We start from the raw sequence: 26974 nt of genomic DNA on the forward strand, positions 1-26974 counted from the left end.
AATATCTAAACATCGAGTTAAAGTGAGTAATGACAATGCCCCGCGCACAGGGGTGTGAACTTCATTTTGTTAACTTAATGACGCCCAATGTAGTATGACATCATAATTAAATATTGTTCAAGTTTACCATCGACGCTAAAATATGTAATGCTTCAAATTATACTCAACAACAAAAGTTCCTGTGTCACCAATATTTCAGTGTATTTTTCAAACAAGTAAAGATTGGTTTTCAATATTGTAGTACATGTATGGAATTAAGTCACAAAAACGCAACTGCTACAGAAAAGCATGCATTCCATGCAAAAGTTGACTTTTATGCAAGCCCCTTGCATTTCACTACCCAAGAATGGGTATAAAAACATATGCGTTAACGGGATTCCATATGCATTGTTTACCATCGTGCTGACAATGAGAAAAAAAAAAAAATACGCAATTATTCAACATTATGAAATGCCACGGATCGAGTCAACATGATGTTGCAAGACAATTAAACGTCCACAGAAACACCATTTGGTGTTTATGGCAACGTTGGCAACAGACGAATGCAGTCAGAGACCATCCTCGGTGTGGCAGGCCACACGCCACTAATAATCAACAAGACAACTGGATTCGAACAACACACCTACGAAATCGATTGCAGCCAGCAACAGTGACTGCAAGAAGCATCCCTGGCCTTCGACTAATATCTTCCCAAACCGTACGTCGCCGCCTCAGATATGCAGGGATTGTCTCCATTTTAAAAGCACCGTCAAGCACGTCTACAGTGGTGCAGAGAGCGTCTTCGCTGGACGGCCATGCAGCGGGGACAAGTTCTATTCACTGACGTGTATCGTTTTCACCTCATCCACAGCGATGGACGGATTCAAGTGTACCGACGTCGATGTGAACGTTACGTCAATCATTGTGTCATGGAAGAAGATCGGTTCGGGGGCGGCAGCGTTATGGTATGGGGTGGGATTACAGCAAGACAGAGGACACGTTTGATAGTGGTAGAGGGAAATCTCAATGGACAGCGCTACCGCGACGAGATCTACCGTTTTTGCGTCGTCATGGCCCAGGCATTACCTTTCAACATGACAACGCCCGGGCTCATATTGCTCGACTTCTTCAGGAATCTCTTCAACAAAACAACGTGAATGTCATCCCCTGGCCGGCTCGCTCCCCTGATCTCTTACCAATCGAGCACAATCGTGTTCCACAGACACTCCAGGAACTTCGAAACATGCTCTAGCAGATATGGACAGATATCCCACAGGACTTTGTGCGACGCCTGGTCCATTCCATGAGACGAAGATGTGTTGCTTGCATCGAAACCAGAGGTGGACACACACGCTGTTGATTTGTAAATTGACATTTTGGCATGTTCATGTTTTTTATGAAATCACGCATTTTCTGAAGTCAGTATGGCAAATTAAACCATTTGGACACTTACAGGAGTTTTTCATCTGTTGCAAACCGAAATTGTTTCAGATTTGGTAAAAAACATAACTTTGCATTAAATCTTATTCAATGTCAGAGGAACTTTTGTTGTTCGGTATAGTTAAGTCACGTGTACACCATTGGGATCAAATATAATTGGTTGGTCATGCCACTTTCAGCAATATTTCAGTTATATCGTGGCGTCTGGACCAGACAGCCAGTGGCTGACGGCATGAGCAACGATCTACGAAGGCTCGCCAACAATCAGAACACATTACATGACCACCTCCCCCACTCCTATTATGTCGCCTTTTAGGACAGCCAGTGTATACCGAGGACCTATAAAAATTCTATCCCGGAAATTGCGTCACTAAATAGTAATGAAGTCATAATAACAGGTGACGTGTTATGAACCCTTGAGTTGTAAATTCCAAGACAGTTAAATCAAATTGCCAATATACTCTTAAAAGTTACTTCACTGAGATCCTTACCATTAAATTTTACTGTCAAATTCATTGATAACTGCCGAACAAGGCACCGCTCTGGACGTTCCAAGTTCTGGCCCACTTTGACGCATTTTCGTTCACACTGTCGATGTTTTAAGCCACCTCTGTTTTGGACACATCTTCCATGTATTTTAGACATTTCAACCCATCAGCACCTACTGTTATTTCGAACTGTGAATTCGGACCCGTTCTAAGATATCTGTGCTCATCACTAGCCCTCAGAGCACAATTGAGGCCAATAGAATACACCATTGTATGTAATAGCTGTTGGGGGTACCCTCCCCCAGCATCCCCTTCTCCCACAACATGTCTGACAACTTAGCCTGCATTTTCTCTATCCCGATTCCTGTCTTGCCAAAAATGTCATTATCGCATCTAGCACGGACCTTAATCCTTGAGACATCGGAGATTCGAAAAAAAAGTTGAGTGCCGTTTCTTCTGATGTAATATTGTAGGGATGAGACAATTTCATAAAGAGTATTCCTGCGATATTCCTCGACCTTCCGATTTCTGACCTCAATTATGAAATACATCAATGTTTTATTTAACCCCCTTTCCTCCTGAGCTAATGACACAATGTCAGGGTTCAATACCATGTCCTCTGTTCTGGCCTTCTTACGCCGTTCCTTCACCCACCCTTGAAACAAGCGAACTGCCCACATTCTCTTGTTTTCAGTATTCGATGAGTATGGTGAATCACACAACTTCTTAATGTCAATGTTAATGTTGGCTTGCCAAACCTTGCTGAACTTGAATCTACGCTTTGTTCAGAAGCGTCACGTGATTAGGGTATTTCCGATGAAGTTAATGGCGAGCGAGTGTTACAAGGTACCAAAGGTTAATTAAGAAGGTTAGATTCAATTGCTTGGCTTGCTTTGTACAGATCAGTGTCAGAACCTGAGGAAAACCCTTCGATATCAATCAACTCACATTTACCAACATCAAAGTTTGGAAGTTCATTTGAATCCAAATTTAGTAAAGTTTCAAAATCTGAATTAACGTCCACCTAAAAAATGTTCGTGAAACTATTTTGTGGGACAAATACATCGTTGTCGGAATCATTCGCACTAGTAGTATAAGTAATGATGGTTCTGGACCACTTCCACTGGAGTCAGATTTTTTATGCGTAAACGATGATGCGATTCAATGATCGTCATGACATTAAACTAAATTGTAATGAAAATATTCTCTATTATTTTTATTCATACATATACCATTATTTTTTAACAAAGTGATATTCAACATTTTTACTAAGTTCTTCATTCATTTTACTAGGAGACCAGACTATATACTCTTCTTGGTAATTGGAAAGAAACAACTGATGACCGTATTTGGTTGGTTTGACATCACTGATATAATATATACCCTGTGGTAATTCTCTCCATTTGATAATTTTGTCAGCGAACTGATTTGGATAAATAGTCTTTAGCCGATACGTACAACAGCCCAGCAATTGCTACGATCAGTGCCCACAAGTTTTGACCAAGCCAAGTGGTGGTCTTAGCTAATAAATTCAAGAGCCAGGAAACAATACTCCCTATTATACCGGGAAGTGCAGACGCGGCTTTCCCAGCGAGCTTTCCCAGTGCTTCTCCTAATGCTTTTAAATGCTTTTTTATCCACTCTTTTACACCATTTTTATCACTAGGCGGTGTAACACCTCCTGTACCTCCACCGCCACCGGTTAACACGAGAGTCAAAGTCGATATAATAAATCCCAATGCAGTTAAGATACTGGCAATGGTTATACCCAGTTCTCCGAACAATGTTTTAATTTTATCGGCCAGTGTAGTATCATTGTTGAGGTCTTGATCGATAGTTTCTCGGATTCGACTAATTTGTGAACTAAGAGCCTTTCTATTACTGGAAGCCGCTTCAAGGCGGGCCGATCTTTGGTCTTCTTAGTTACGCAATCTTTCTGCAAGTCGGCGTCTACAGAAGCTTTGTTTTCTCATAAGCTATATGCTTGTCAAGTTCGGATAGCTTGGCTATATTATATATGAGTTCTCCCTGCATTGTTTGCATTGCCTTGTCAAGACCTCGTAATTCCCTAATACTTAACTCCGAGGATGGTACCTGTAATGTGGAATTATCGTATTAGGTATCCAAAATTTCTCCGAGTCCGTCCCAAGCCAGCTTCGATCTTTCTTCCAAATTATCTTTATCTATGGTACTGAGTTCAGCACGAACAGTCTGAAGAACCTTAGTTGTCTTCGCAGAAAGTTTTTCTCGTGACAAGTCTACAAAACCTAAAATTCATTACGAACAGTGTTGATACCGTGTTTACTGGCTATCGTAGACAAAGCTAGGCGCTTACGAGTATGAGAATTCATAAGATCAATATCCGGAGAGCCATGCAGTCGCAATATTCCTTTACTATCTGTCGTAAACTTTGAATAGTCACGACTTATTGGGCTTTCTTTTAAGGCATCGTAATAATCATTAACGGTTGATTGCAAAAGTTCAGCGTTAAGATTCATAAAGCTGGTTTCATCAGTACCCTCTTCGATTGTACTAGTATCATGTTGGTTATCTAGATTAATATCATCCATTTTTATATTAAACATAAGGTTACATAATTGCAATATAACAATGTCTTCGCAATACGGACGCAAGGTAAACCCACAACGTAGACTTCGGGATCCATTAGGGGTCAAAGCAATTCGCCAGTCTGTAACTATAACTAATACCCAAGTACCATTGATCAGAATCAAACACTTCTGGTTCGCTTTCCTAATCTCGGAGCTCACGATGTGTTAGTTCCAGGAACTGCACAACCATCATTTACAATTATTTTGACTTCTGCCTACGTTAACAGGGAGCTCGTTCAGAACATAGGTCGTGTGATTGTTAAGAAAATCGCGATTAAAATTAGCGGTAATGATGTTTTGAGTATTGACGACAGCAATGTATACTTCTGTTACATGGATCTCTGGAGAACGGCTAAGGAACGGGAAAAATTACAGTACCAGGCTATTTGTAATCAGAACACATTGAGACTGCGTGTAGATGCTTTTAGAGGTGATAGTACAGTCGTAGAAGATAAGGCTGTTCCTGATACATTAGTTAACCGATTTTATATTCCACTCGACTTTGAATTGCTAGATAGTCACATTCCCTTCTATCAAGCATCCCTAGGCGATAGGTTAGAATACGAACTCACTTTTAATGACTACAGCAGAGTAATCAAAGTCACTGGGATGTAACCGCTAGCTATTCTATTGACAATATCTCACTGGAGTATGATATGATAACAGATCCTGAAATAGCCAGACAAATTCGTAACCAGTATACCGGAAGTTTAGCCATTTTGTACGATCGCGTGCTTCGACACCGAAAGATCACCAGGAACAAAAGAGATACGACGTGGAATATCAATCGAAACGTCCCCTCTTGATCTTTGAAGGGTATTTTAATGTTGTTCGTGGACACTTCTGAAGCATTTGCGAGATACCAAGAAGTTCGACAACCCAAAGATTACAAAAGTAGAATTGACTATCGAGGGTGTGCCTAATTAACTATATAGTCAAGGCATGCCAGCATATCAACAGTGGGATGAGATTAAAAAACTCCCTTCTATAAAACGAAGACCAGAAGTTAATGAAGTTGTGAAAGATCTGTCTCTCGGGAATGTATCGATGGGTGAATACCTCACCACGAAGTATGGCCTATGGCTTGACATGCGAACCACAGACGATGACCAACTACACAGTAGTGGGTGGAGAAAAGAAAATGTTGGCAAGGGTGTTACTATGCAGAAAACGAAGCACCAGGAAGCAGCTGGTAAATTAAACATATATTTGTATGTGATTATGGACGCGCAACTTAATATACAGAATGGACGATTTGTGCAAGCGATCTATTAATAATCTTTTACCGTAAGAACCGCACTGCACTATCATCTGCGGGCAAACTGGTTGTGGAAAAACAGCTTTTATTTAAGATATTTTACAAAGTCATTATCTGGGCGTTTTCGACCATATTATTATTCTGTGCCCGACTATAAATGTTAAGAAAACATACCTGTCGAGAGATTGGGTAATGAATGATCCCGGGGTGTACAGAGTTAATACAAAGGAGAATCAACCCTTTTCATAATAGACGATTGTAGTGTGAGTAAAGAACTTACCAAAAAGCTAGATTTTAATGGTTATGATATCGGTATGATGGTTCATGATATTGGATTGGATTGGCATTGGCAACAAAAGATATGCTCATCAAACAAGGGCTTATCCCAGAAGACATAATGAAGTAATTAAACTTTTGAATATTTTATATTCATATAATATAGCATCAATTGCGATGATGGTCGGTGGAGCTATTGTTAATGCTTTAGCTTTTTCGGGGGAGTAATTTTTGATTTTCTAGTATGAGAGGAGAGGAGCAGAAAAGACACAATAAAGCATTAGAACAACTCGAACCAGCCCAGTCACAATGGGCCAGAAATAGGATGTTTAGATTAGTTTCTACAAATGATGAACTGCGTAAGCAAGAACATTCAATTCAAACGTTTAAGGATGTTGAATCTGCAATGCACGAATACTTCCTTGTTTATGGAAAGTAACTTGACCCAATACAGAGACCAACAATAAGTCAGTTTTATACACAATCATAGGCTCAGGAAGACCGCGAGATAGTATTTATAATGTTTGAGTTATCAGTCATTGCTATTTTTAGCTACACAATGACTACGCATAAACAATGATCTATGTCAGGCTGAGTCTAATCAGCTATGTCACCCTGACTTCTAATCTATAAATAGCGCTGACTGGCTGTTCCGCTGTTAGTAACCCTGACGGCTTATCTATAAATAGGGATGACTACTCAGCTATAAATAGTGATGACTGGCTGACTGCTTATGTTAGGCTGGGCAGGACTGGGCTGATGACATGCATTTAGACAAATGATACTAGAAGTGTATATTTATCACAATGGCGAGAGGCACATCAAGAAGTAAATTCATATGCATGGGCCAATCACAAATTTGTGGAAAGAGCTGTATGTTGGATTTTTGTGGAACCATTCCATTGCAATTAGAAAAGGGCATGTTAATTATTCGTGTTCTGTATGTGGGAATGGGGTCAAAGGTAGTTACTGTTTATGTAAGAGTCACGGTGCTGACAAGAAACGGTTTTAAATTATTCATGAGAGGAAAAAAGCTTACCAAAATGAGATAAATAGAGTCAAATTAAAAACTTCACATTTTTAAAAGTAATCCCATATATGATATACAACGGACAAATGGATCAGAGAAGGTAATTTTTAATCATTAATGTCCAAAGAAGGATTTTAATTAACGGTGGTAACCATAATTTGTTCCAAGCACCTATGGTATTCGGTAATAACATCAACAGTTTAAGTCCCAAGCACGAGAATCTGATGGCACACAAGTTCAGTAGCGTGTATGGCCACCATGTGCGTTGACAACTGCCACACAACGCCTCCTCATGGACCTTGTGATGCTTGTGAACACATGATTTGGAAGACGACGCCATTGTTGCTGCAAAATGGTGCCAAGATCTTGCAAATTCTGTGGTTGGTTCTGGAGAGTGCGCAGATTTCTGCCAAGAGCATCCCAGACGTGTTCGATGGGATTGAGGTCGGGAGACCTTGACGGCCAGTCCATGACGTTGACTCCCGCATTCTGAAGGAAATTCCTTGTCGTGTTGGAAGATCAAACCGGGTCAATGTGCTGCCATAAAAGGCAGAAGTTCTGGTGCCAGTACCTCCTCGCGGTAAGCAGCAGCGTTGAGGTTGCCACGGATGACAAGAAGCCTGGAACGTGCATTGCCACAGAAAGCACCCCACACCATGACACTTCCGCCTGGAAATCTGTCAACTTCCTGTACACAACACTGGGCATAACGCCTCCACACCCTCGCCCTACCATCAGCAAATCGAAGATTAAATCGGGATTCATCACTGAAGACGACATCGTAAGTGTCGCTGTGCCCACAATTGGCGTTGACGTCTGTGTAATTGAGTCAGAATCGGCCCGCAGTGCTAGTAGGTGAGCAGTTCTCAGACGGTTTGCGCACTCAGTCTACCCAGAAACAGTTCATTTCTGGTTGATGTAGCTGTCAAAAATCGGTTACAGAGGTGACGTAAGACAATCTGACGATCCTCTGCATGTGACGTCATACGTGGTCGACCTGGCCGAGGGCGATCAGTGGTGGTACCCGTTTGCTGTAGACGCGTCTGTAAATAATAAACAGTCTGTCAACTACAACCCATCGTCCTTGTGACTTCAGCTACGGACGTTCCCGTCTGCGACATGCCGATGACACGTTCACGTTGCACATTTGAAAGGCGTGTCCTTTTGCCACTATAGTGCTGTGCACATGATTTTGATCGATTCACCTGCACAAAAACGGGTGTTATCTTATGACAATACGTGGCCATTACTGTTTAAATACTTAATAAGGGCCCACAATGATAACTGGTCAAAATGTTAAAATTTTAGGATTGTGAAGTTTTTAATTTGGTTCAGTATCTATCACAATGACTTATGTTGTCAGAGAGCTGAAAGCTTTGGCAAAGCAATGTGGTCTACATGGATATTCTCGATTGAGAAAAGATGAATTGATCAATTTACTCCGTTTTGAATACAACAAACCCCAGACTGTTAGAGAACTCAAAGCTCAAGCGAAAAACAGTGGGCTGAGAGGTTATTCTCAAATGAGAAAAGCTGAATTGATCGCTTTACTAGATAATAATCAATATGATGATGTTGATAAAAATAATCAACCAGTTGATGAGTTAAAATTTGTTCCCACAGACGGTGTGGGTAAATATCTAAGAGGTTGGAAGATGGATATTAATTCCAACATGGATGTTAATGATGTTAAGCCCATCGTATTGAGCAAAATTAACAAGCAGTTAGCTGGCATTTTATACTATTTAAATCATCTAACGGTTAAACTGTCATTGAGTAAAAGTAACGCAGACGATAGCACTGAATATACTGAACCATATTTCCGAAGCAATCAAGAAGTTATAACTGAATCCGATACTGTAAGCACATCATTAGATACATCAATTCAGAGGATACAAGAAACTTTAGAATGCTGGACTAATAGAGGTTTGGGGTTGGGGTGTGGATGAAATCGATAGTTTATATTTAGATATAGAAAATTGTATGCCTTTCAAAGGTGGATCTTATATAGATTTACCCCTGTATTATAAAAAGAAAAAAAGCCATAATTAATGTAAAAAATAAAGGAAATGGCTGTTTCAGAATGACGATAAGTTCTGCATTGTTCGCCATAGACAAACATCCGGATAGACCTTCGAGCTATCCCCAAAACGATGGACTCAACCTTGATGGTATAGACGAACCTATACCAATCTCACAAATTGATAAGGTGGAAAAGCAAAATAATTTAGCTATAAATGTTTTCGGACATTCTTCTAAAGGAATTGTTGTACACAGGATAAGCTCTGCTCCGGAACATATTCCCAGAATCAATTCATTTCTGATCGAAAAAAAAGGTAAATATCATTATATGTGGATAAAGAGTTTTAAACAGGCTATTATACGATCAAACAAAACATGCTAGAAAGAAATATTTCTGCGAAATATGCCTAAAGAGGGGAAAATATATTAAAATTTGAACATTATTGTAATCAAATGCCAGTACCGTACGTAATTTACGCTGTCTTTGAAGCACTTATCAAACCTATAGAAAATACTGAACGCAATACTGATAGTAGTTTTACGTACAAAACTCAAGAACATATTCCTTGTGGGTTTGGATATATAGTTGTAAGGTACACAGCAAACACGAAAACGTCGTTTTTTTCCGTATATGGTCATTGGACGGAAAAACGACGTTATTTGGATGTTTTCAAACTATCGTTTTCGGGCCAAATAAAGTCGTTATTTGACATCGGAATTTACTGGGAGAGAACGATATCATCAAGCTCCTCCCTTTCTTGATTGACATTGTCAATCAAGCAACAGCGTATACCGGTATTTCTACTTCTCAGATTTCATTGGTCAGTTCTCGCGTGTTTTGATTACAGGCCCGCGTTTGACGCTGCACTAGAAGCGCTTAGCGGAAGTACTGAAATCAATCGTTCTGTGCATGCGGATAACTTAATGCCTAGTAATGCTTAGTCTCTAAACTAAAACTGTAGTGCTTTGAAAGAAACAAGTATCTCCATATAAATTGAAGAGGAGCCCAAGTGATATGGGAGATTCCGAGATGAACCTATTCTATGGTGATCTAGGCTGCCATCCAAACCGATCCAAACTGTATCGTGATGTCTTCAGAAATACAATTTCTTTCAAGATTTATACTACAAGATAGAAAGGCTAACGCTTACTCACCGGTGGAACGTAGACAATATACAGATATAACATATTTGAATATTAATGCAAAAGACAAACATTCATTATTTTTGCAGTGATGATATAACTTTCATCAGTTTTGCTCATCATTTTAATAACTTTGTGTTCACAAATACATGTACCAATACCCCACAAGCCTGGCATACATAATTATGGGGAAGTTTTCAATCTTGTACTGACTTACTCTGGTCTTCCTGAGCGAAGCTTATTGGCTTGGGTGTTACACCCCGTTTTTCTGGTAATCCTATTATTACTTTTATTATTTTTATCTAATGGCACCCTGTTCTCTGGATCACGGCTTCGTGACAATCCATAACAATTAAGATGAACATTCAGTTCAAGTAAATGAATGAGTCTACACAGACAGTCAAAAACCAATGCTGTGAGGTTTGATTACACACTTCTACCAGGTCGAACATCGTGGATCCTCATTTCCTACGTAAACAGAATCATAGTTCATATGCTAATCTATCTGCGAATACCGTCCCGCTCACGATGACCTCACTTGTTCCTAAATCTATCATCTATCCCCCCACACTCTCCTCCTCTCCCCCCCCCCCCCCCCCCCCCAACACACACACGGACCTAAACCTAAATAACCTGGACATAACTCTGTGCCGCGCTACCGCAGAATGTTCGTCCAACCTTGCTGGGGGCATTCTCAGTGGCTTCAAACGCGCTGAAATTTTTTAGCCTTGCATCCAAGATGGTGGACAAGTGAAATCGTATGAAATTTGGCTATTTTAGGTCGCTATATCTTTTTTGATTACCCAAAAAAGTCAATTCATAGTTACATGGTTGTGAAGAAGCTTACAACTTTATAACACTTATTTATCTCATTCCAATTGAGCCACTCGTGCTCACATAATGTTGTAGTATTTATGTCACTGTTTTATTTCTTTAAAATTATATTACGTGTTCATCAATAACAATTAAGATGAACATTCAATTTCCGATACAAGTAAATGAATAAGTGTGTTTTACGCCACAATCAGTCAAAAACCAACGTTGTCCGGTTTGATGACACACAATCTACCAGGTAGCACATTGTGTACACCCTATCCTCATTTAAGTCTCCACTGTGGGTATTCCTGGTGACGAAAAGGCCCCAATTTGCAAGTGCCTGGGAATCTCATTAATACATTCATGCGCGGCATTCCCTACCTTAAGAAGATCATAGTTAACATGCTTATCCAACTCGAACTACCATCCCGCTCAAGATGAATTTTGATTTACCAATCCCTGAATTGAGAAGACGTGCGTTACGAAGTTCCTCGGGGTCGTCATCAATATCCTTAAATGTCCGTGATATTATTACCCATGCAAAGTCGAATATACATTTATTTATGCTTTCTTGACAGCAAATGTTATAATTGGGATAACACTTTCTTAGTAAAGTACAGATTCTCGTACTTTTTTGGGTTGACTCCCGTCCGGGATTTGAACCCACGCTGTGATTGAGGCACCCAATCGCCAACACACAAAGTCAGCGACCTAACCCATTCTCAGTAAACAACATATTCTCGTACTTTTTAGGGTTGAGAAAATAGACGTTGATGGACAAATTAAAGCCAAAACTTAACTTATGGATGATTGGTAATTTGCAATGGACAATGGGCAACCAGGAGCCCGGGGTAATCATCGCCAATTATCTGTTGGCATCGATTGTTACGTTTCCTTCTTTGCTATCTTTTTACCTTTGTTCTTCTTATAGATACATGTGTATACTCCGAAAGGTTGTGTTCCTCATAATAACAACGTTGACATCCATATTTTTTTCTTCATGTGTATCACTTCTTAATGCCCTTCAAAGACTTAATCTAGCTTTGTTTTTAAATGTGGTGATACTTGCGTAGAATATAATATGATCATGCCTATAAACATTTGGGTCTTTGTCTACATGAGCATTTAGACATACATTTTATAGCTGAGAACATTGCTAAATCTGCAGGAATGCAGTACACATCATAGCAAGCTGTGATCTTTATTCACACTTTAGATATTCGTAATGGAGATCTGTAAGTTTATCGTAATCTTCCGCAACTCTCACCGCCTGACCTGTTGAACTTCTTAGTGCATTCTGATGCCATAGTAAAATTCACAATTTCTGTGATGTTCTGACGAATGAAATCTATTGCCTTATAATAATCTGTTTGCTGATATTTGAAATGTACATATTTTAAAATATTTATGATATTTTAAACGTGTAATTTGGGGAATTCTAGGAGGGTGTATGTATGTAAGCACGAATACCGATACATGAGGGCGGATATAGTTATAGTTCGGTGGATGTTGGGGAATGGTGGGAGGATGGATTATGTATGAAAGCATGCGCATGGATCCATGATGGCTGACGTAGACATAATGGTGGGGAAAGAAGAATACGATGTGCGTGTGTGTGCGTGCGTGCATGCGTTGTGATACGAGGGTTGGCGAACATGTTGTGAGATGATTGTGTATGTAAGTTAAGTGGTTGAGGATGTGGCAGGCATGAGTATTGATACATGCAGATTTGGGATTGGGGGACTTGGTGTGCCTGTACTGATGTCTTTTGTTTCACTCACTTACAGTGTTTTCATTTAATCAAAAAATGTTTTACGCATTTTAATGACTAAAAATGTAGTGTATCAAAGGTCATACTGACCGGGCATTCTACAAATCTACCCGAACTACGTAGCCATTTTTATGGTGTACACTTTTTCTTCTTCACACACATGCATCCTCGAGAGGTCAGAAAGAAACTAGAAATAAATGCCTTTGTTCTGTAAATCTCACCAAGTTTCAGCTGTCGCCTCTTCCTTTGTGGAATGAGGTTTCACATTTGTAAAATGATCTCTCTTATCTGTCTGTACCATCAACTTAACTGCCCACACCCCCTGCAGTTTTCCCGTCCCATATCGCCAAGCAGGTCACCCACAAGGAGGAATACGGCCCTCCCTCAGTCCAGTTATACTGTGCCTAGCACAATATGTTGTAGATACGTAACCCTGCTGTGGCCAAACATTTTGTAACAATTTGGCAAACTTTGATATGTAAACAGCAAATATAATTCAGTTTTATTTCAACAAAAACGGGAAAAAGTATTTACTTATTTTGTTGATACCATAACAATAAATCAAACCAATAGATCGTTTGAGCTAGCATGAATATCAAAAATAATAAGCAAGTCGATGGTCATAATTCCCTCTGTTTGTCCCACGTGAAATGTTCTTCATGAATACTGTAAATCATGAAATTAACGCAATAATATGCGAGTATAGAACCCTGGCCTAATATGCGTCATGACATTTATGAGAGTAGCCTGATAGACGTTCGACTGTTCATCTAATTTCCATTAATGTATGTTACATAGTTAATAGGTTCATGGGCTTCTTCACTTAATGTATAGTGTGGAGGACTACTTCACTTGAGGATAAGTAACATAAATACTGATGATATTATTATGATAGTATTGCCATTATTATTCCTTCAGATTATTAAAAAAGGTACTATGTTTTCATACACTCTCTCAAAAAAGAAACGCAACCCCTATATTTTCAAGATGTTTATCTCAATATTCAAGTTATTATAACACATTTATTATTGAAGACAACAATATGAAATTTGGCATGGTGGCAGTACAGTTATGCAAGTTTAAGTCCAGACTTCGACAGTTCTCTCACTAAGATTGACTTGACGCAAGGGGGCGTCTTCCTCAGTACCTCGTATGAGCGCCACGAGCTGCGATCACAGCATTACACCTCCTAGGAACAGAACGGATTAGACGCCGGATTCTTTCCTGAAGGATTGCTCTCCACTCCTCCTGCAGTGCAACGGCTAGTGCATCCAACGTCTGCGGTGTACGTGCACGTACTCGTCGGTCCAGATAAACCCAAAGATGTTCGTTGGGTTGATGTCTGGTGATCGGGAGGGCCATGGTAACACGTTGACGTTAGAATTCTGGAGAAAAATCACTGTTGCATGAGCAGTGTGCGGCCGGGCGTTGTCGTGTTGATAGAGCTCCCTCTGATCTTTGGTTGTAAGACATGGCTCCCCACACCATGACGCTCCCTTCTCCAATTCTGTCGACCTGCTGAACACAGTTCGGAGCAAAACGTTCGTTTCCACTTCTATAGACACGCTGTTTTCCGTCACGGCGTTGTAAGAGAAAACGTGAATCGTCACTAAGCCAGACGCGCCTCCAGTTTCTGAGGGTCCATATGCAAACGTTGGTGCACCGACTGAGTTGTTGGCGTCAATGTTCGTGGCGTTAAACAGGTCCAATAAGTGGTCTTCTTTCACGTAGACCGGCCTCTCCTAGACAGTTCCTAATTGTTTGTGCGGACACTCTTCTCAAACCTGGCACCTGTGTTGCAGTGACGGTAAGTGTGGCTAGCCGATTACGTAGGTTACTCTTGGCCTACCACTTCTGGGGCATGAAACTGGGTGTATCGGCTCCAAAGTGGGGAAGTCGATGTTTTATGAACATTGAGGTGCCGGGCAACGTTTCCAACACAGCAAAAAAAGTGTAGGTTTCCGTCTTCCGGAAACCTTCCGGATACCTACCCATTTTGGATCCGGCCCGGATACCTTCCGGAAACCTTCCGGAAACCGTCCAAAAAAAATGTCAAAATTTGGGGGGTGCATTTTGTTCACTTAAGTGTGAAACACATAAAAAAATTAACTTGAAAATACCAAGCAATTTGAAGGTTGTTGAAGGCATCTGGAAGGTTTCCGGAAGGTTTCCGGAAGGTATCCGGATGCAAATTTTCTTCATGACTTGCTTCTGGTAAAAAATGTTAGCCTGTGCATTACAGGTAGCTGTTGTAATATTCTGGGTTACTTTAATGGTAAATATCCTCCTAAAACATTTTTGGAGAAGACAATTGTTCAATTTCATATATTGTCCTTTTCAGATGTTAATGGTATTTAATGAACAAACATCAGTTCTCGTTTAATGATATCCTTAAATTTCATGTCCAGACTTCCAGTTTGTACTGAGAAAAAGAAAAAGTCATTGACAATGTGCTCACATGGGCCTTTGGTTCTAGTGAGATGATAATAAGACTATTTGTAACGGCACATGTACTTGTTATATCCAAAATACTAACTTCATTGAAATTTGCCTCACCCTAGTTTTATGGTACTACAGTAAGCTCCTCCTCAGTTACTGTGAATTCTTTTATTAAAAGGGATTAAGAGTTAATTTGACACTGGAGTTGTAACCACTGCACATATATGTGTATTCAAATAATATAACAACTATGTGCTTAATACTTCACAAATATCTCCAGAAATAGGCATTTTAGTTATAATTGCAGAAATACTTAATGAATGACCCCTTCACTATTGCCTTGATCTTACACTTCAACCCTTCAAGAGTTATCACTTTTGAGTGTGAATTTGACCTTCAATATCAGTGATAAATATTTCAAAAACATTTCAAAGAGCTATCCAGCACATAAACCAAATATGCAGTCCTTTGGTAGAATTCAACATATCATTGACCAAAATATGGAAGTAATGTAACCAGAATATGTATAAGAGTTACTAAGACTTCTGCAGAAAAGGCAATTTAGGGGAAAATGTAGTATATATAGATCACACACGACCTTTTTCCAACTTCGACCCCTGTCCAAAGGAAGAGTTAGACCACAAACAAACTTTTTGTCTGGTTGTGACTTTGACCTTTGACATAACAGATCAATGTGTCATCAGACGTTTTCAGAGCAAAGGAAACGTGTTATTTATCTTGAGATGCCCAAGCAATGCATGGTTTCATAAGATAAGTGTGGCTATTAAACTGAGGCAAAATCATGAAACATCCCCATTTACACAGCTGGCAAATGAAACATAAGCAACAATCAAATTATCAATTTCTTTTATTCATATGCCTATAGTATATCGCACATTGAATAGTGTTCACATGATGGTTCCTGATGCAGTATGCAATTTCATCCTATTCTTCAATACTCATAACAGAGTGTGATAACTGTTCACTTGACAGTACCTACGGATTATGTTCACCAGTTCAGAGAACTTACTTTCCCTCAATCCTCCTTTTCTTTCTATATTGCCATGGATGAACAGGAACCAGGATGAGGGGATACCAGTTAGACTCTATCTCTGCTGCATTGTGTTAGTAGAATTGTGAACTTTCCATTTGGTGTTTGGGTCCACATTTAAAGACAATAAGTCCCATTTATCATTCCTTTCAAGTGTTTACCATATGGCTCAAGACAAGAATTTCCTGAAAGTCCTGGAAGAATTCCACTCCAGCTTGGCATTGGTTGGTCTTGTCACATTAGCCAGACCAGCCTTTGTGTGTCCCTGTACCATTTGGCATACAACTTCTCGGTCGGCCTCCATTGAAATAACAGGACCCTCGTCATCGCTGTCTGCAAATCACCTCTGATATCTGAAGGGGTGCAGTCTCTGTTTAGGACTCCCTTGTCTGGTCTTCCAGACTGTCAACCTGGAGTACTCATCCAGGGATCTCAAGCAGGACTTCAGTTTCTGCAGCATTATGTAAAAAGATTTTAGCAATCAAAAAGAATTGTTGCCACATGTACTTACAGATAGAAGGCAGCAAAATCACTTAAGTTGTCATATGTGAGTCTTGTTATATGCGTAACATTTAAGATAATCACATCTCAAATCTCAACCAGACAAACTAGTGACTAATGTTATGAACTCGGTCCAGACAAACTGATGATAACTATTATGGACAATATCCCACATCACTGTGGTATGATTACATGCGATCAATGAGCCCACTCAATCACTACCTTATCTATTAATTAGGCTTGGAATGCTGGGAATCTTTTTAAGAGATGTCATTTAGTGATTGTTTCAACTCATCAACATGGAAAAATATATATATACAATCCTTGTCATATAGCCAAACTATTGCTGGATGCAGTGTTAAATAAATGAGTTGGCTTTAACACTGCTTTGAACAGTATTCCAGATATATCAGCTCATGTTAGCTTGATGTGGGAAGAAAGCCCTAAGTGATGCAGGTCTTTGATGAATCCCACGAGCATGTGTATAATGCTGACAAACCTAGCAACATAATCGGGGAGAACCAGGATTTGAACCCATGACTATAGGCTTCTGCTAAGCCCAAGAGATGCAACTCTGCACAGAAAATTGTAGTGCCTTAGATAATAGGACATCTGTGCCCACAGCGATAATGAACAAACTGAAGACATATTTGCAAAATAACCATATGAACATGTGAACCAAACAGAATAATTTCAAAATATTTACCACTCACTGTTGCTCTTCTATTGTCTTTCTTTGCATTGATGCTGCACAGATGACTGTCTCTTTTATTCATCCGGACATTCTACAAACATAAGTAGCATTCACATCACAGAAAAATTTCCAAACTGTACATGTTGTACATTTGATTCAAATGAAAAGACCCCGGTTGTGATTCCGACTTAGAACTACCCCAATCATATTAATTCATGTCAAACATTCAGAGATGACATTTATCCCCATATTTAACAAATGTCAAAACAATATTTTGACAACAAAGTCAGGGTCATTCAACACATACATTGCATAGGAAATAACTTGTTCGACAATGCAGAGAGATCCTCACCGAGGTGAATATCATTCCATGAATTATTGCCAAATTTTCTTGAAATGCAGATTAATGCAATGCAGTATTTACTTTTATTTCTAGGCTATTTGTTTGGCTTTTCCATGGCACTGTTTTGACAGAGATCTAACCTTGATATGACACTTTGTTCAGAAATGATATAAATAAGAGTATACTTTATTATTCCCGAGAAAATTTGGGTTACATTGTAAAAGCACAGAGAAACAAGTATAAGATTCATGATTTAAGTTAAATACACTCGACCCATGAAGATTCCGGGGTAGAATAGGTCTTCAGCAACCCATGCTTGCCGTAATAGGCCATTATGCTTGTCGTAAATGGCAACTAACGGGATCGGGTGGTCAGGCTCGCTGACTTGGTTGATGCATGCCATTGATCCCAATTGCGTGGCTCGATGCTCGTGATATCAATCACTGGGTTGTCTGGTCCAGACTCGATTATTTACAGACCGCCGTCATATAGCTGGAATATTGCTGAGTGCGGCGTTAAACAACAAACCAACCTAAATACACTCATACATACACACAGAAACACAACATCCAAACAACAGGGTTAGAAATTGGCACTAGTCATTTTGACATTTTAAAGGTTTTGCTATATGCTATCATTTTAGGACTAGTGGACTGAAAGTGTTAGTTCCTACCGCTGCAAACACTAATCAACTAATGAATTGGGTGGTCAGACTAGGTCGTCATCATACTCTGGGGGCATGGAACTTTGCTGATAATAACAATCACTAGATTGCCTGGTCCATGTTCAATTATTTACAGGCTGCCATCACAGAGCTGGACTATTGTGAGTGTGATGTTTCACATTGCATTGAAATATACCATGATGAATACATGTAGTTTGTATTTATCACAAACAAAAATACTCACTCAATACTTGGTATCCTCCCTGAGGATGTCTGTGAACCTCCCCACAAACCCTGAACATGCTGAAACAGAAAACAACTAACTTGTCTTTATCCTTTCAATGTTTCAGTGTGAATTTGTTAAAGATTGATAAGCTGTCATTATTCATTGTGATCCATATCTCACTTTCAGGCGGTTCAGGTGGCAACACATGATTGGAATTGAATGCCACATTTTGTTTGACATGCACTTTGCCAGATTTATACCCTTGGTAACTAACCCTCATCATCAAATCCCAGCGTTATGAGAATAAGGACACGACCCTTAAAAGTCCTGCACCTGTAGCTCTTATGCAAGCCCAAATAGAAATACCATGTCACAACAAACACTTGATCATAATAATAACAAAGGGTTTCCGAAAACAACAAAACTAAAAGGCCCTAGTCGTTTACAGTAGTAACATGGAGATCAGGAAAATATCTAAATCAATCCATTCCATAAGATCTCTGTATAAAAATCATGGAACATTATGTCTCGAAGCCCTGCTACGTACCTGGCATCTGCAAGCTGCTCTTCCTTCCTTCGGCTGCCAATCGAGTTTTCGAAATACTTGACGTCCTCGTTGTGGATGGCTCAGGTGGATTTCGACCGGGATTTCCGTGTTAGAGGTGATTGAGAACAATGTTTCGATACACGAGGTAAGCATATCGCAATCAAGCATCACGGTGTGCATCGATTACACGAGGTTTAAGTGTTTGTTTACATTTGTGTTCCAAAATGGCGCCCTCGGTCATACAGGGAAAATTATGGGTAGACTTGCTTGTCCCGGAATAACACGAGTTGGTCACGAATGACGAGCGGTCATTTCTGCAGCAGTTACGGAAAGAGACGAGGTTGGCCGATTACAGTTCATACAGGCCATATTGGGAGCCGCGGGGATTTCGACAGTGTGTATTAGGAAGTATATCTATGTGGTGTATGGAATATGCGTTTGCCTACCATGCCAGGCAGTGTGACGGGATATCCCAGCGGATGTAATATTCCTACAGCAGAAATGTTTCACAACCTCGATTGCAGGGAGCTGAAGACGTGACATATTCAGACAGAGACCATAATACATAGACTGTTATATGGTCTCTGATTCAGGTAAGGAATATGTTAATAATATTGATCACGTATTAAAGTTATTTATCTTCTGTAAGCCACTTATTCAGTTTTATATATGTTAGTAAATGTGTGATTTAATTTTTGTAGGATAAGCAATCTACCTAACTTATGTTAATCCTTGCTAATGTATATGATGTAGAAATATGTTTGCTTACTTATATTTCTTTATCTAGATACTCTAAAGTGACTCATTTTTTTAGTTCATACTGTACCGACTAAACTTACTTTTGCAGGTGTGAAGAATCAAGAACAAATTAAATGACAGGAGTTTTGCAACAGTGAACCTTGTGAAGTGGAAGATAAGACATTTGAAAGGTATGGATATTTTCACTTGAACTTGTTGAAGAATACCGTGATGACAACTTTATCATGTTGGGAATTTTGGCGGTGGGGTAGCCTAGTGGTTGAAGTGCTGAAGACCAAGGTTCGATTCTTGTCATGGGTACAATGTGTGAAGTCTATGTCAGGTGTCCCTTGCTGTGGTATTGCTAAAAACAGCGTAAAACCCTCCCCATTCATGTGGGGATTCCGGGTTGGAATTGGTCCCCATCAACCTATGCTAGTTGTAAGAGAGGGTTATACTATAAAGGGAAATAGCACCTCGCCTACTATTGCCTGGTGAAAACAGCACCTTGTTATTTTTTTTACCTCGGGTCTGAATATGCCCGAATACATGAAATTAAACTTGCATGGTCACTTGTAAACACAAATAACTGAGAAATGTTCAAAAAGGTTTTTCATTAAAAACTAGCATCTACTCGCCGACTCTGATTTGGAGATGCAACTAAACTTATTGTGAAAATATAATATGCTTTGATTTCTTTGAAGTAAAATAAATGCAATTAAACTTGCAAACACAAATAATTGTTAGATGTTAATCACCTAAAAATAGTTTACATTAGAAATTAGCCTCTGCTCAAATTTACTCATGATTCTGATTGGGAGGTGCAACTAAACTTATCATTGAAAGATCACATGCTTTGAAGTCTTAAGTAGCTTTACTCAGATTAGCTCAATGTCAAGCTGAAACTGAGTCTGGCGAAAATTACAAGAAACTGGACAACAGGTATACTATATATGTCATATTTATTTTAGTAAGTAGGAAATAAATAGTAATTTTATAGAAATTTCATTGATATATCTTTCGGCCAGGAATCAACATGTCTCTCCAGATAACAGACAACAATTAGTAGCCCATTTTGCCAAAACAAGGTGCTGTTTTCGTCCGAGAAATCAGTGACATTTTGCTGAGGTGCTGTTTTAGCCTCACCCATAAGAGATAACCTAATAGATCAGGTGATCAGGCTCGGTGACCTGGTTCATGGCATCTTACAGTGACCATCTAACAGTGTGGATTGATGTTCACAATATCAATCACTGGATTGTCTAGAATTTTGGGCCTACCTTTAGAATACAGTACCTAACTTTTCAAACAGGTCACAGTACCCTGTGGTGTAATTCGTAGTATTCTGTTGCCTGACACACTGGCAAAACAATGCCTTGTGATGTCAGGGGTCATTGGATGTGCATATATATGCTCTTTTCAGTGGTCTATCGTCTCCACACGCTATGTTGTTGCATAAGTTTTAATTATTTGGTTACTAAATATTGTTTTAAACATTTTTATTTCACAACTTGTGAACTGGATGGGTAAACAAGCAAAAACTTATTTGAATACCGCTCCAGAATTAGAATACAATATATGACAAAAGTACAGTCAATGAATACAATTATATACATGTTCTTATTATAGAAACTACGTTGTCGGCGCTGTCAGGTCGCATTTTTAGTAGTAATAGTGTACTGCAATATACGGCAAGGAATAGTATTATAAATTTAAGATGCTATGTAAAATCACAATACCTATTGGATAGCTGAATGTAGTCTTGTACTGATTTAAGAATTTCTAAGTTTATTTTTGACGTCCTTTCAGGATTACCTAATAGAATTGAATTTAGATCATATCCCTTAACATAATAGTACATATTCTGTCTTAAATCATTGTAATTTGGGCATATGAGAAAGAAGTGAAGTGCATCTTCAGTGTGATGGCCACAGCTACATGCAGGATTATGTTATAAATATTTTATAACAAGTGCTTGTTTATTTTCTATATGCTTTTATTTCATTTTTTACTTATTACAGTGGTTAAAATGATTATAAATATAAATTGAAACTTATAATGTGCAATAAGCGGGTTATAGCTGAAACGACACCTTAGCAAAACGGCACTGACTGGCGAAATATTATTACTTGACGAAAATGATACCTTATTTTTTTTTTACCTTGGTAAAATAAATGAAATTAAACTTGGATTGATAAATTGCAAAGACCAATAATTGTGAAATGTTAAAACAAGTTTACATTAGAAATTAGCCTCTACTCCAACTTATCCTATACCCGACTCAATTTATTGTGATAACATGCTTTGAAGTAAAATATATGGAATTAAACAAACACAAATACATGTAGTTGTTAAACGTTGAAACAAGTTTACCTTCGAAATTAGTCCCCTACTCCAATTTACTCACCGACTCTGATTGGCAGACACAGCTCACTTGTTGTGAATGTATTTTTCACTTTAAAGTTTAAAGTACTTAATGTCAAGCTGAAACTGTATTTAAGAATCCTAACATGGTGCTGTCAGATTACAATTTTTCACAATGGCCTTTCGATGTGTCATTTGAACATGTTGAAAGGTTTTACAAGGGATATTTGTCAGTAATAACTGATGCTATTTCTGCCCTTACATTACAACAAATAAATCAGCCAATATGGAACTATTTTATTGATATGTGGCAACAAACATACTTCAGGCTGTACAGTTTACAAATTGTTTAATATCTATGTCATCTTGTTCCTCCTTATGTCTGGGCAGTTGCTCGCTACAATTTCGGAACTTCTTTACAGTTACAGACAGAAAATACCAGAACCGTTAACTACTACAAATCAAATACTGTATGGGTTTCATTGAAAGTGTCGCCACAACTGAAAATCTTCAAATACCTGTATTTGGCTATAACTTTGACTATTTTTTTTCTGTTCCTGCCTATTATCTATTCCTGCCTCAGGTAAGGATGCAGTGACTTATTTAAGTGCACACATATATCACAGATAAACTCCTGAAGTCTATGAAAGTTATTTACAAGTTATACACATAAGGACTTAAAGGTGGAGAATGTATTGATGTCAACTTCTTTATTATGATGATCACAACATTTCGGAGTATGTACTTACTCCTTCATTAGGTGAATATTCACAATTCTGCTCCAAATGCTTAGATCAATGCTCATATTGTCAACCATATTTGCCATTTTTATATCATATTCATGTGTATAATACATTTTATTTCTAATAATGGCGTAATTGAGACACACAAATATAAAGTAACCCAATACTTTCCGTAACGGGCGACAATGCTTGTCTAAAGAGTTGACTTACACCATCAGGTGGCGATCAGGCTCGGTGACTTGGTTGATGCATGTCATTGATCCCAATTGTGTCGGTCGATGCTCATGATGTCAATCACTGACTGTCTGGTCCAGACTCGATTATTTACATATTATGATATAGCCGGAATATTGCTTGAGTGCGGCATAAAACAACAAACCAAATCATAAGTGCGGGATGAGTGATTTGAAATTAGCAAGTTTTATGTGACCTTCAATCACTACAACCTGATCTGAGTCTTGAAAAGATATGTTTTTGATTCAGTGAAAATTTGCATCATGAGAGTTTCAACTGTAGATACAGTTAATCTGTTTTTTGTACAGTTTCTGTTTATTCAATGTATATGTTGTTCAAATAAGCTTTGCCTCTTCACCAACCCTATTCCTCTTTTGGAATAAATAGTGTCTAATAATTCAAACACCATCACAACTAATCATCCTAGTAAACACAACAAAGAAATGCACATCAAAAACGTCATTATTATTATTTCTTATCTCTGATAAATTAGAAAAAACTGTTATCCAGCAAGATACATTTCCTTGGTCCCAAGAAGCATGTTACATAGTAAACTGACTCGATAAGTTTAATAGCAGTCAGCGTGGTTGTAAAGGCAAACTAAGCCGTCACTACTCAATTAATTAATTAACAGACAATTGCAAGTACTAATACCCACCCGACACTAATTGCCCTGTTAATCCCTAGTCCACAATGAGTTGACATTGAGTTCATTTTGCTAATTAGCTGTTTTTAGAGTAGCAAGGTAATAAACATCAAAGGTGGGGCAGGCTTTGATCATGTGTTCTGTAGAAGAGACGATGTCACTTGTTTTATGTTTATTTAGGATTAGCTACATCCCTTGATGCTACCAAGGCAGCCCTTGAGATTATCAGACAGTTTGGCTAGACACAAACTGATGTCTCCCTTGTAGCACACTATGTGTCAGACACAGACTTTGACCACTCTGTGCAGATGCATATCAATGCATAAAGAACATTGGGTAGGTGATTCAACAATGCGACACAAGTCAAAGTTGGGTTTCACTGTATTTAGAAACAGATGATTGATCCAAAACTTTATAACAGTAATTATGATTAATTTAAACTTTGCCAGGCCAATATTTTGGCAGATTTGCATGTTATTGTTAATCTTCATTTAGTAAATTTTCATAAAAGATATGATAAAATATGATAATGAGTCATGAATATTTGAATTCAGATCAGAACAAACAGGGAGGGTCACCCAAAAATGTGAGAGTCTCTAGGGGAGGCTTTTGACAAAATGGACTTTGCATTTTCTTTCAGGGAGGGTTGTGTCAAAAATGAATGAGAACATACCGGTAATACATGACCGGCCCCTTTAATGTAATATACATAGTTTTTAGTTGATGGTTCAGGTTGTACTTTTCAGTTGAATTTCTTACCACTGTCTATGATGGATTACCAATTAACGGTAGATATTAAATATCCATAATAACTTAGATAAATGCTTCTACAGTCTCATCCTAATTTGTCAAAATTTGAGTTTCAATATAGCTTCCATTAATGAATTAATGAATTTGGTGAGAATATCTATTGTCTGAATTCCTAATATACTTTCTTTTGTATTTGGTGTGCAAGGGTAGCCTAGTGGGTGAAACAGTCTCTGAAACCCGGGTTCAATTCACCACATGGGTACAATGTGTGAAGCCCATAGCTGGAATATTGCTAACAAGCTGCATGAAACTATACCAACTCACTCGTTCATTATGTTGTATTTTGAGATCACTTACATGACATGTGTTTTGATAATTATGAATAGTTGCATTTATGTATAAGAACCTATGTAACTTAGTATTGCATAGTCTTGTTTACCCTTCCTTACATTTTGATGTAATGCAAACATTCAAGCAAAATTTAGGTGAACCTTGTGGTATTGTTTTAGAAGACCGGATACATTTTTGTATTTTCTGAACACTTTTCTGTTTGCAATGGCTTATTTACATGTTCAAAGATTGGTTAAATATCAGTTGCAAGATAAATTGTCAATACCTCACTGTTCGAGAAAACAACTTTAAACATTTGTAAATATGTGTGTGTTTCATAACTTTTGACTAACAAGTTTCTAAAGATGTTGTGAAATGTTTCAGGTACCTGGATTTCACAATCTGACACCAGCTACATTTAAGAAGATCTTGCTCACACAATTCAGACAAGGGACTCGCCGGATGATGAACAGTACTCCTGATAACAACCAACAGATTCACCTCAGAAAGTGATGATTCTGAATGAATAATGCCACATCAGTGTTACTGTAGGTGGTTTTATTATGACACTAATGAAGTCTGAATGAATTTATGCCAAAGCACTGTGACTATGTCCAGTTTGTGTACACCGATGCTGACTATACAAATCTGAATGACTTTTGTGGTTTACTGCAGAAACATAATTGACTTTAGATTTTCTTCTTCAATAAAATTCTTCTGAGATTTGACTAATTTGTTTATTTAGAAAATGGCATTGAAGCATCTGTTCTGTAAGGCCTTGCAAACACCACTGGAGTTCCTCTTCTTGCTTGATCAATTTTCAATTTGTGATATGTACCAATGAAATGCCATATAATCAATAAATAAGATTTTTTTCCAAAAACATGATTTGTTTTGCTTCATTAGCATAAAGACATATAATACTGATCAGCCATAACATAGGTGCTGAACAAATATAAAATGTACTAATGCCCTGAATGTTTTCCTACTATAAATACAGCTCACTTAACAAAAGTTGTAGTTCCACCTTAGTAGACAAATGACATTGATATTTTTTCTGTATTTTATTTAGGTGTTTTCTATGTATGCCATTAGTCTTATGCACCAATTTGGGACAATTGTATTCTGTTTTATATTCCCATGAAACTACACTGTCCCGATATAACAAGTACTGATACCGTTCCAAACTAATCTGTTAATCTCACCAGGGCCAAATGCCAAAGCACATAGCCAATGACTTTCCATTTTTTTCTGAGTGAGAATGCTGTTTTGCCACTTTTAGCAATATTGCAACAATATCATGGTGGGGGACACCAGCAATAAGCTTCACACATTGGACCCATGTCGCGAAACAACTTGTGAACAATGCATGCCCACATATCTCAGTTTGAGGAGGATATTTACAACTAAAATAACACAGAATATTACAACAGGTACCTGTAATGCACAGGCTAACATTATTTACCAGAAGCAAGTCATGAAGAAAATTTGCATCCGGATACCTTCCGGAAACCTTCCGGAAACCTTCCAGATGCCTTCAACAACCTTCAAATTGCTTGGTATTTTCAAGTTAATTTTTTTATGTGTTTCACACTTAAGTGAACAAAATGCACCCCCCAAATTTTGACATTTTTTTTGGAAGGTTTCCGGAAGGTATCCGGGCCGGATCCAAAATGGGTAGGTATCCGGAAGGTTTCCGGAAGACGGAAACCTACACTTTTTTTGCTGTGCAAAGCTTTGTCCGGCCTCAATACGACCAATGGCGATATTTCGATCTGCAGCACTCAACCGTGGCATATTCGACCTTGTCTTTGGGTGAAAATGATAGAGTAAATCGCTAATCAACACCTGCTTTTATAAACCCATACTTCT

The 26974-nt window shown here is 38.5% G+C and overlaps 1 protein-coding gene and 2 long non-coding RNA genes across 5 annotated transcripts in view; 2 read left to right on the forward strand and 1 right to left on the reverse strand.

Annotated features, from left to right (window-relative positions):
- LOC124118011 (hemicentin-1-like) overlaps positions 1 to 26974 on the forward strand; it is a 208306-nt gene that overhangs the window by 107278 nt on the left and 74054 nt on the right. The window lies entirely within an intron of this gene.
- On the reverse strand, positions 16122 to 19540 carry LOC125375198. 2 transcript variants are annotated; one of them, XR_007218822.1, is made up of 4 exons: positions 19298 to 19540; positions 18769 to 18827; positions 17530 to 17608; positions 16122 to 16773 (listed from the first exon to the last, which is right to left on the reverse strand). It is a non-coding gene; the product is annotated as an uncharacterized LOC125375198 (long non-coding RNA). The 2 variants fall into 2 exon arrangements; XR_007218823.1 differs by having other exon boundaries at positions 17537 to 17608; positions 19298 to 19539.
- LOC124127081 lies at positions 19559 to 25780 on the forward strand. The gene is made up of 3 exons (XR_007218824.1): positions 19559 to 19890; positions 20145 to 20226; positions 25487 to 25780. It is a non-coding gene; the product is annotated as an uncharacterized LOC124127081 (long non-coding RNA).

Source organism: Haliotis rufescens, unplaced genomic scaffold (genome assembly GCF_023055435.1).
Source record: "Haliotis rufescens isolate VD_foot unplaced genomic scaffold, xgHalRufe1.0.p SCAF_10, whole genome shotgun sequence".
NCBI lineage: Eukaryota > Metazoa > Mollusca > Gastropoda > Lepetellida > Haliotidae > Haliotis > Haliotis rufescens.